General features: G+C 39.8%; 1 protein-coding gene across 2 annotated transcripts in view; it reads right to left on the bottom strand.

The window, feature by feature from the left end:
* Positions 1–12,628, bottom strand: part of LOC311234056 (spastin-like) — a 104,262-nt gene that overhangs the window by 73,732 nt on the left and 17,902 nt on the right. The window lies entirely within an intron of this gene.

Below are 12,628 nucleotides of genomic sequence, written 5' to 3' on the forward strand. Positions count from 1 at the left end.
GGTGAACCCACTGTAGTGCCGTTCAATGCGCCGGCGATCCTTGGACCACAGATGAAAGCAGGTGGACTCTTTGTGGGCCGGCGTCATCCGGTCCACGGAGGAGAGACGTGAAGCGACCTCGTCTTGCAGAGCGTCTCCTCACCTTGCGTCCTCTCCAGGGGGGGGGGGGTTCCAACACACGGCAGTGTCGGGGGTCTTTATCCATGGAATAATCAAAGTATACAAAGCATAATCCGTGCCTGGGAAGGCGGGCTGTCGTCGGTAGAATAATCCGGTATACAGGTCCACTCGCTCGTCGGCTCTGGGGCTCCTCGGGTGCAGCTTCACGTGGGGTCAACCACCCTGGATAAGCAGCCAGTTCTCTGCCCGAAACGATGGGGTACTGACTACGGTAGTATTCTCACCGCACGAAGCACTATATATTAACAGACTATTATTAGCTTAATAGACTACGTCCAACTCGACGATATAGTGCCAAATATGACTATTCAAATATTAATATACACGATGTCTCAATACCGATGGTAGGCGAACTTGGCCTTACTCCCACACGTGGCGTCGCGGGGAGGCTTTACGTCTGTGACTCTATTGGAGGGTAAGAAACTGGACTGAAAAGGAAGTCCTACTTTAGTAGCGCAGTATATATACGCACTATGAACAAATAGTCCCATTAGTGGTGCGGTAGCCAGATTCCTACGCGGAACTAGGACTTGTTCGTACATGTGGAGCGGTACGTTTGAACTGGGTCTGAGGGGTATGGCAGCCTGGCACCAAGGTCTCGACCAATAGTAGAATGGAGACTATTATGGGATGTTCAGTAGGCTAGAATGGATATTCAATGCATATTGTACAAGGAATATACAAGGGATATCAAGGAATATTAGAGAATATACAAATACAATTAAATATATATATATAAATAAATATATATATTCGGTTTAATCTGGCCCTTCACAACAGTGACACAACAACAATATAATAATAAAACGTGTAACCTTTGGGCCACTGTATGCATTGTCTCAAAGATAACAAGCACAGTAGATGTTCAGGATATCAATCCAATTCTAAGTCATTCTAGAATAGTCTGGATGTCTATCTATGAGGTCATCACAGAACCCCCACAGGCCCGAGCAAAGATGGTCATTGGTTTGGTTCAAACCTGAAGTGCTTATTTGGAAAAGAAAATCTATTTTCTGGGAGAAATGGGTTAAAGATTATTGCTCAGCAGGATGGGAAGATGGGAAATATCCAATTGTATTAATAGTACATGTATGAATGACATGTACCAGCATGTACACATCAATCGTAATCCTATGGATTATCTAATTATTAACACTTCACTGCACCAGATCACCAGTGGTGCTCAGGAAAAGATGGCTGATGAGACTTGGCTCCTGCTCTTCCCATTAACCCTTCCACTACCAAATTGTTAACCCTTTCACTGCGACAATACAGAAGGTTAATTAGGGTGACCATATTTTGACATAGCGTGTAATAAACTCGCCGAAACGGTAAAGTGTGCCACGGGCACGCCGTGATTCCGATCCGCGTGAAAATATTCACGGCCATAGAGGAGACCGTGGGACACCTTTTTGCAACCGAATATGTGTCTCGAATTTGCTCCCACGTGGCGCGCAAAATTGCGCAAGTCTTGTTTACATCAGGGTCCCCCATTTTCAATTCATCATAAATGTACAGTTCCTCCCCCTTGTATATATTTACTGTATGTCACAAATGTAACAGTACTGCTTTGAGGTCTTTCTCTGGTCTGCATCCCCTTAACAATCGTGTGTATTGAGCTGTACTGTACCCATTCTGCAATCTGTTAATAAAGTTTTCAATCAATCAATCAATCAATCAATCCCGCAGTGCAATACTCCAATTCAGCCATTGGGTGGGACGGTCATGTGACCCAAATCAGCCAATGGAAGCGAGGGTCCTTAAAGTGTGGGTCCTTAAAGTGTTGCGGTCCTGAGAGTGTTGGTGCTCTCGTCCTGCAGCTGGATACTATTGCCTCACAGCGCGGCCGTCAGCGCGCGGCCCAGAGAGCGCCGCTGGCTCTGCGGCTCTGCAGCTGCATGCTTCTCCGGGAGTCCGGTTGGATAATGCCATGTAAAAAGTCGCATGCCTGACATATCGGCATGTAACCCGAGAACCGAGGCACGGATTTTGGCAATCCAGATGGCATTCGAACGGCAACGAATAGCGCTTTAATTCGGTAATTTATATGTTCGGCGAAAAATGCAGCCCTGAGCCTTCAGATGCTCGCAAAGGGCCGTGAAACTGAAACTGAAAAACAATGAAACCCCGGACATTTCGATGAATTAATAACCCCCCCCCCGGACGCCCCGGACAGGGCGTGAAAAGAGGACATGTCCGGGCAAAAGAGGACGTTTGGTCAGCCTAAGGTTAATGCAGTGATTCTAGCAGCTTTGGCACTGAGATTGATGTTAACCTGCTAAATTATGTAAATGTGATTAAATAAAGATGCTGGTGACATTAGGAGAAGAATCTACTGTTTCATATCTATGGTCTTTCCCTCTTAGTACATTAGTAAATTGACCCATCACAAGCCTCGCCCATATGAAGCCACATAACATGTACATAAAGTACAGTAAAAAAAAGAATTAAAACTGCTTTGCAGCGTCAATGGCAACCAGATAAACAATTAATGTAGACCGGGCTTCTAAATGGTAAATGGTGCATTTATATAGGCCTAGCGCTTTACAATTTTTGTTCCTCACTGTCCACCCATTCACACACCAATGGCAGAGGCAACCATGCAAGGTGCCAACCTGCTCATCGGGAGCAGTTAGGGGTTAAGTGTCTTGCTCAAGGACACATCGACACGCTGCCCTGGAGGAGTGGGAATCGAACCGGAAACCTTCCGACTACCAGACGACCGCTCTACCTCCTGAGCTACTGTTGCCCCCTTCTAATTGAGACCTGCCTTTATTTATGTATGGGCCGATTGTTGTGATGCTAGGACTGCTCTTCAAAAACTGGAAAGGTTCAGAAAGAAATAAAGTATGGTGTGGCAACCCCAAGCCACCACTGGGCCTGGTGATTGAAGGTATCTATGTGACAGCACAATGCCTAGGCTCTGCCCATATTTGGGCTTTCGCTTCTTCCAGGCGCACCTGCAGCTAGTAGGCCATCAAGATCAGCTAGCCAATCACAACGGTATGCGCGTAATAAGGGCCAAGGTCACACGCTCACTCTTGCACATCAGGGGCAGGAGACAGACTGGTAAGAGGAGAAGCCTTCCGGCAGACAGTTAGTCTAAGTCTGAGTCTAAGTTAAGTCAGTTAGAGGAAGGAGAATAGTAGACTGTTTTTGTTTGATTTAAAAATAAAGAAAACTATTATTTTGGGAACCACAACTTGACTGTCTGTTGTTTTATTCTGCAACCCCTACACCTGGAATTGCCACAATGTCTGAAGTTGTTAATAAAAACTGTGTCTCGTTAAATAATGTTAAAGGTGCTATAAATCAGTGTTTCTCAACTGGTGGGTCGCGACCCAAAAGTGGGTCGCGGGGCCATTTTGAGTGGGTCGCGGATGTGTGTGTAAAAAAAATAATAATAATAAAAAAAAAAGTAAAAAAAAAAAAAAAAAAATGATTCTTTTTTCACTACCTATCTTTGTGAAAGTGGCTTCTCAGCTCTGGTCCAGCTGAAGACAAAGCGGAGGAACAGATTGGACATTGCGCATGACCTCAGAGTTGCTTTGTCTACCATCACCCCAGACTTTGAGACTCTTGTCAGGAGCAAACATCATCCCCAGTTATTCCATTCGTTCCCTGCATGTTAAGCTAAGAAGTCTGCTAAGAAGGATATATTATTTATTATTATTATTTTATTTCATTGTGTTTTTAGCCCTTAGTTGCACTTTTGTTGCAACCCCAGTTATCCCATTAGTTCCCCCAAACGTAGGTATGTTATGTTAAGATAAGAAATCTGCTAAGAAGCATTTTATTTATTATTATTTTATTTCATTGGGTTTTTAGCCCTAGTTGCACTTTTATTGCAATCCCAGTTATCCCATTAGTTCCCCCAAACTTAGGTCTGTTATGTTAAGCTAAGAAGTCTGCTAAGAAGCATAATTATTTATTATTATTATTTAATTTCATTGGGTTTTTAGCCCTAGTTGCACTTTTGTTGCAACCCCAGTTATCCCATTAGTTCCCCCAAACGTAGGTCTGTTATGTTAAGCTAAGAAATCTGCTAAGAAGCATTTTATTTATTATTATTTTATTTCATTGGGTTTTTAGCCCTAGTTGCACTTTTATTGCAATCCCAGTTATCCCATTAGTTCCCCCAAACTTAGGTCTGTTATGTTAAGCTAAGAAGTCTGCTAAGAAGCATAATTATTTATTATTATTATTTAATTTCATTGGGTTTTTAGCCCTAGTTGCACTTTTGTTGCAACCCCAGTTATCCCATTAGTTCCCCCAAACTTAGGTCTGTTATGTTAAGCTAAGAAATCTGCTAAGAAGCATATATTATGTATTATTCTTTTATTTCATTGGGTTTTTAGCAATAGTTGCACTTTTTTGTGTTTATTTCATGTTTTGAAAGATTGCGTATTACTGCAAATATTTTTTTTTTACATAAATCATAGTGGTTCAAAATTTTGGGTCGCGACTTAATGACTAAGGAAAATGTTGGGTCCCGAGGCTAGACCAGTTGAGAACCACTGCTATAAATGACATTCAGCCACTAGATGTCGCACTACAGCACCAGCACATCATTTATCCAATCAGATGCATTCCACGTGGGAAAATGGGAAGTCAGGAGGCGATAGATGCACACATGTAAACAACATTAATTTTGGACCTACCAAGATTTTTTAAATTATAAATTAATTCATGAATATTTTTTGCTGGGGAAAGCAATACTTTTATTCCTCTACATCATTTAATTTCTTTATTAGCACCTTTGGTTCTGTATTATCATGATTAATATGTCAACATATATAAAAGTAAACCAAAAAAACTTTTTAACCAGCTCAATGCTACACCTCTCATCGCAAATCTTTCCATTTTATACAGTAATATGTTATGGTCAATGGTATCAAAAGCCTTTTTCAAATATATAAATATACTCCTACCGCAAATTCCTTGTGTTTTAAGTGTTATGTAGTTGGAAAATCCTTAATAAATGTCTCTAAATTGCTATACTGTCGGTCTTGCTTAGGTCTTGCTTCATATCCAATAGGTGGAGATAGGTAGGATTAAAGCACTGATATTCACTGATATTTGGTAATCTTGAAAAGTCTGAATCTGGATCAGGGTGATCCTATCCTGAATTGATTTGAATTACCAGGACAAAATGTGACTGTGTTGTCTGATCCTGCATCACAAAATGTGGGATTTCTAAATCTGATCTGACCTGACGGGGATTAGAGGTTTTGAACTACTGGGGGGGGGTATCTCTATTTGAACGACCACCACATCAAACAAGAGGTGGACGCGGGCAAATACTAGGGGTGGGGGAAAAAATCGATACGTTGTAGTATCGCGATACTTTGCGTGGCGATACTGTATCGATACAGGGACGCCAAGTATCGATATTTAATTATTCATTAAAAAAAATTAAAATAAAATAAAATGTATAAGGAAGTTGCATTGTTCATTTCAATACCTGTAATTAGGGCTGTCTTAAATACTTCGAAGCTTCGAAGCTTCGTTTGATGGCACAAGCTTTGAACATAAAAATGTTTTCTTTAATACTTTATTATTTAAAAAAATTTTGCCTCCAAAATCTTGCGCCTCCATTCCAATGAAACGAAAGTAAGCAGCGCCTTCCCGCCTCCATTCCAATGAAACGTAAGTAAGCGGCGCCTCGACTCCACCTCTCTACAACAAGCACGTGGAGATTATCTGTGTTGAAAACAACAAGGACATGTGCAGCAGACATGTCGACGAAGAAGCGAAGCAATGCCGTTTGTTATTTAAGACTATGTCGGACAGATTTGTGTTCATTGTGCTGCTTTTTTAAAGTGTCCCGACCCATATAAAAATATGTCTTAATAAAACGTGCTTAATTAAGTCGAATTCTGCCTTTGTCTCTATCAACTACATATAAATATTTATATAATTGTTTGCTTGATAGACGAAGGTTGCAACATAATTATGTAATGTCATGTCGTTGGCTGTGAGAGCAGCCCCACTGCACCCAGGCAGGGCAGCCGAGTGAAACCTTGTTGGCTGCGTCACAGTCACAAAAGGGGCTACTTAATTAATTAATCCAATCCACTTTATTTATAGAGCACATTTAAAAACAACAAAGTTTACCAAAGTGCTGTACAAATCCCACAACATAAGATAAAAAAAATTATAATAATAATAATAATAATAATAATAATAATAATAATAATAATAATAATAATAATAATAATAAAGGAAAAAATTATTATTATTATTTTTTTTCCCCGAAGCTTCGAATTAAAATCGAAGCTCGGCCCCGAAGCTTCGATTGCCAAAAAAAGCTTTGAAGGTCAGCTCTACCTGTAATAGTACAGTAGTCCACACACATACATGTGCATTCAGTTAAGTTGGAATATGACTGTAATACAAACAGTTCAGTTTGTCAGGTACATGCAACACAGATTACAGTGTTTACATCTGTCTGCTTGAGAAAATACCATGTTCTGCAATAAAAATGATTGAAGTGAGATGAACAGACTGAACTTTATTTTATTAGATAAAACATGTTGACAAAGTTTTACTTTGCAGTTGAAAAAAGGTAATAAATTTAATTTGATCAAAACAAATTTCTTTTAAGAATTCCCCGCAATACTCAGCGTATTGCGATATATTTAGTATCGCGCTACTATCGTATCGTGACGCAAGTATCGCAATAGTATCGTATCGTGAGGTCTCTGGCGATTCCCACCCTTAGCAAATACTGCGGCATACCACACCCACAACACCAGAGGGAGTTCCACAAATCATGTGCAACCCAGATTCGGCACAAACAAGGGACTAAACACGTTTTGCAATTATGCCACAACAATATGGAACGCCCTACCCACAGCTGTAAACAAATGTGAATCCCTACCGTAGTAGGCCTGTCACGATAACAAATTTAGCTGGGCAATTAATTGTCCCAGAAATTATTGCGATAAGCGATATTATTGTAGTTTTGATTTCCCAAAAGTTCTCAAAAAAATAAAAATGTTCAGGGCAATTCCATGCAAATGTCAACCTCACCATGAAAAAATTAAAATAACATGATCATAACCAAACGAATTTCAAATGTATCATCAAGGTCTATATTTTGAAGTACAAAATAGATTTGATCGTAATATTTATGAGAATGCATGTTTTTTCACACTACATGAGGAGACACAATGATGTAAAAAAAGAAAAATTCGATTAACCTAATTGTATGACTTTCTGAATGGCCAGAATGGCAAAAGAAATCAACAGATATTTTTCTAACCTCACCTTTGGTCATGAAGGGCTGTTGTATCAATATGTGAATCAATTATGTACTTTGTGTCTTTCCATTGGCAGGTGAAGCATGCTGTTATAATGCCCCTTTATGGGACAGCGAATGTAACATCCATAACGTTTTCCAGGAAAAGTTGTCATAAAACATGCATCTGGAATGCAATGTCAACCAAACTTCCTAAGCAAAGCTAACTTTTATAAAGATGACATATTAGCAACAATTAGTCATTCTGGTCTTATTTTTTGTATTCTTTACAAGTGTTTTTTTTTATCCACTTTTTCTCCCATTTTCTATATTTTCTCCCATCCCAATTTCGTATCATCCAATTCAACCCTCCCCTGTCACGAACGCTGTTTCTTGCCTCCCACAAGCCGGCTGCAATGTGGACTAAGTCATACATAGCACAAGTCCCCTCCGGTACTTGAGGTAACAGCAGTCGCATCTTTTCACCTGCGCAGCTCGATCTCTCAGTGGCGAGGAGTAACGAGTGGGAGGCTCACGCTGCCCCCGACACTTCCTGATGTGGAGAGCTGGATTCGAACACGCGAACCCAGCGTCTCCACATTGGTGGCGAGTGCCTTGCCCACTACACCACCTAGCCGCCATTTTTCTTTACAAGTGTTATGGATGTTACCGTTATGGATGTTACATTGCAAGTGACGGATGTTACATTGTGAATGTGTGTTGTTAAGTCCGATTATGACCCCTTTGTTTGAAATATAATTTACACATTTTAGTTACACTTATTGAGATAAAGATGAGCCTGCAATAAGAATTTTTTTTGAGATAGGTGACAAAATACACAGCGTTATGGATGTTACGGAAATTGACAAGCTTTTCGGACTCACTGAACACATGATGAAAACTCTGTGAATATCTTTTTCAAAGAATAACATGTATACTATCACTTTGTAGGGAAGGGTTTGAGGTATACCCAAAAAGCACATTCAGGAAAACCTGGCATTTCCTCTCAAGGAATGATCACAAAAAAGTGCTGTTATGGATGTTACATTTTTACGTTATGGATGTTACACGTCTGAAATAGACAAAAAACACTATCAAAAATGTGTGTTGTTAAGTCCGATTATGACCCCTTTGTTTGATTTAAATCAGAAGTATTTTATGACTCCTTGTTTGATTAAAATCCAACATATTCCCAGACACAACTTTTTGACACATTGTTGGTCTAGGCAGAGCAGTGTCCACGTTAGCCTACTGCTAATCGGCTGCTGTCGGCCATCTCCCCCTCGCGTCTGCTCAGCCTACATGTGTATTTGTTATTGTTTTGCCGAGTATCGTGACAAGAAACCCACCCCAAAAAACACAGAAACCCCAAATGAAACCAAAAAGTAAATGAGTATTATTCCAGTATTATTCCAGGGACGACATTTCAAGACAGGCCTCAGGAATGAAGGACTAAGAGACTAAGAGAAGGAGTCAAGCAGAGGGTTCAGAAACGCCACATGTCCATGTCCCTTATGGAGGCTTACCGCTGCACTTCCAACCAAAGAGGACAAGTCGGTTTTGATCAGATTCGTGAACACCTCAATCCTCACATGGATAACAGAGGGAGATACCATTTCTCTGAACCAGTCCAGGCAGAGTGAATTGGACTTGATCTTTTATAACTTTCTTTTTCATGGTGAGGTTGACATTTTCATGGAATTGCTCCAAATCTCATTTTCTGATTTAACCGATATTAATATTGCTGTTCTCTGTATAGAAAACACTTTTTTATGTTAATCAAATAAAGAGCTATTTTCCACTTGTTGTAATTTATTTTCAGAATATAATTTTTTTGTGATTTTTGTGATGTCACAGTATGATGTCATAATAGAACATTCTAGAACATGTCACAGTATGATGTCATAATAGAACATTCTAGAACAATTGTGATGTCACAGTATGATGTCATAATCAAACATTCTAGAACATTTGTGTGTCACAGTATGATGTCATAATCGAACATTCTATAGGGGTGGCCAACCCGCGGCTCGCGAGCCGCGGGTTGGCCACCCCTGTTCTAGAATGTTCGATTATGACATCATACGGTTTCCTTGCATTATTATGCTATTATCATTATATTAGTGAACAGTAATATATATATAGTGAACACTAATATAATGATAATAGCATAATAATGCAAGGAAACCGTTTCAAAGTGCAATAAACTTTTATTTAACATTGGAAGACCTTTTATCCTAAATAAATAAAACAACCGAAAACAATAAAATGGACTCTCAGCCTCTGTTAACAAAAATGCACTGTAATAAAAAACAAAAAAAATATATAAAATGGACTCCGTCTCTGTTGGCAAAAATTGCACTTGAATAAAAAACACAACCAAAAACAATAAATAAAATGGATTCAGTCTCTGCTTTGCAACCAATTCCATTGTTTTCCCTCTCCAAATCTCCACTCGCATTTGTTTAATAATAATAATAATGGCTTGGATTTATATAGCGCTCTTCATGACACCCAGAGCGCTTCACACTTTTCACAGAGTCCATTATTCATTCATACACAGTCATACCGGTGGTGGTAAGCTACAATTGCAGCCAGAGCTGCCCTGAGGCAGACTCACGGAAGCGTGGCAAATAATCATCGCCTACGGCCCCTCCGACCACTAGGGATGGGAATCAAGAATCGGAATCGATTGGGAACCGGTTCCTAATTGTCCGATTCCTGGAATCGCATGCCTCTGTGACTATCGATTCCTCTTATCGATGCCATGTTTTTCCGACAGTTGCGCATTTAAAAACAATAACGTTAGCGCCACGCATGCAGCCATAGCAGACTATTTGATTCCTTGACTAGGAAAACCTAAAGGGCTCGATATTGCGACCGTTTTGTGTGTGCAGTGAAAACTGAAAGTGCTTTGCATCCTAGTCATTCATTTACATGGTAAAGTAACGTTAGCCGCTAGCTAGCTAAATAGCCATGCTCATTGCAGAGAGAGACAGAGAGAGAACACTGAGCTGGCCTTTATTTATTACAGGTAGGTTATTGCTAACAAATTCTCTTTTGCAATAACAACCTGTTGAATAAAACTACAGTTCAATAGATTAAATTAGTTCTCAAATACATTATTTTATTTAAGTGTATAGTTAATACATTTTTTACAGTTTTTGTATTTTTCTGACATGGGGGCTCAACAATAAATGATAAATGACAATCAGAAATGTCAAGTTGCATGTTGTTATTCTAACCAGATTAGTTCTGTTGCATTTTCAATCTATTTATTTAAATTATAAATATATCAGGAATCGATAAGGGAATCGATAAAGAATCGTATCGATAAAATCGTATCAATTCCCATCCCTACCGACCACCACCAAAATTCATTCACATTAGGGCTGCAATGATTAGTCGACATAATCGACGATGTCGATTATAAAAAATCGACACGAGGAATTGTTGCGTCGATTAGTCATTAAAAAAATATTAAATATATATTTTTTTTTATATAATTGTTTTTCGATTAGTCGACTAATCGAAAAAATAATCGACAGATTAGTCGACTACCAAAATAGTCATTAGTTGCAGCCCTAATTCACATGCATACACATGTACTGTGGGCCAGATTTCTAGTTAGCTTGTTGTTGTGTTTTTTTTTTTTTTGACAGCGCGCTACACTTTGACAGCTAATTTGGCACTAAATTACTACCTAACCAATCAGATCTGCGATATGGGGTAGCGTCACCACGAGTCACCAATGCGATGACATCAGAGAAGGAGCACACGGCACAAGCCACGGGTTAGTTCTGGTGAGTTAAATAGCCTATAGCCATTTTAATTTGTATATGAAATGCTTCAGTTTAATTAAATATAGATTTTTACGTTAATAATAATAATAATACTATTTACATTTATATATGTAATTATAATTATAATGTAATTATAAATATATAAATGAAATATATATTTTTTTTTTTTTTTATCAATTTTTTTTTATTATTATTATTTACATGAAACAAGACAACACAATAACCACAATAACAATACACAGAACTTCACAGAAAATAACAGAAACAATAATAATACAGAAATAACAAATTATAAAGACAAAAAAGAAAAAGAAAACAGAGTTCAACCTTTTAAATTCCAAGGGGTACTATCTAATAAATGGCCTTTCCCAGTATTCAGCACCGTTTCCCGGCCTAAGGTCCTGAGGTAGAAAAACGGCGCTTATGATTACACGACTAGAAAACAAAACAATGAACCTTCTTGAAAAACAAAAACCTACAGAGGTGTTCCATAGACTCACAGGAACCGTGTAAAAGTGTCCAAATAGTGAAGAAATAGCTAAATAGCTCCCCCCCAATAAAATCCCAAGTTAAAGTCAAGAGGACAACACAAAAGACAAGACAGACAAGACATTTCCTCCTCCCCCTCCCACGAGACCGCCGGACTCCCCCGAACAAGCACCCCAACCCCGCTCAGCCGCACACGGCGGTCCTGACCTTCTCAGCTGCTGCGAACCACAGGTCAATCCCAGCCTGCCCCACCCCAATCACCCGCGCCGTGGATATCTCAAGATAAATCACATCCAACAGTGTTAGGGACCAGTTAATCACTGTGAGCTTCTCAGGCTCCTTCCATCTCAATGCTATTAGCTTCTTCGCTGCTGTGACGCCCGCTAGGACAACCATTTTTAGTTGTACGGACGCGGGTAGTGTTGTTATATCGTTCAGGAGTAGCGTAACAGCTGTGAATGGGATAGTTAAGCCACACAGATCTGAAAGTTTGTCCGTTATTGACCTCCAGAAGCGGGCCACTGGTGGGCAATCCCAATACATATGCATATAAGTGCCAGTGGCCCTTTGAGAGCATAAAGTGCACCGAGAGTCGGCTACCAGTCCCATAGCAAATAGCTTCCTAGGTGTAAGATAGGTCCTATGAATATAATTAAAATTAATTTGCTGGTGATTGGGGTTGCGGGAAGACAATGCCACATTTGCCCAAACATCATCCCAGTCAAACTCGGGGTCCAATCCGGAATATCCCCACGCCAGATTGTATCCAATGATACATTTTTATACGTGGATTGAATTAAGAGCGTATAAAAGTCTGAGACAAACCCTCTGGAGGTCGTCCTGTCCACTATGAGCCTGAGAAAGGGGTGTGGCTGCAAAGCTTGAGCCCACGGCACGCCATGCGCCCTCAGCG

Source organism: Notolepis coatsorum, assembly GCF_963971535.1.
Source record: "Notolepis coatsorum genome assembly, chromosome: 9".
In the NCBI taxonomy this organism is placed as follows: Eukaryota; Metazoa; Chordata; class Actinopteri; order Aulopiformes; family Paralepididae; genus Notolepis; species Notolepis coatsorum.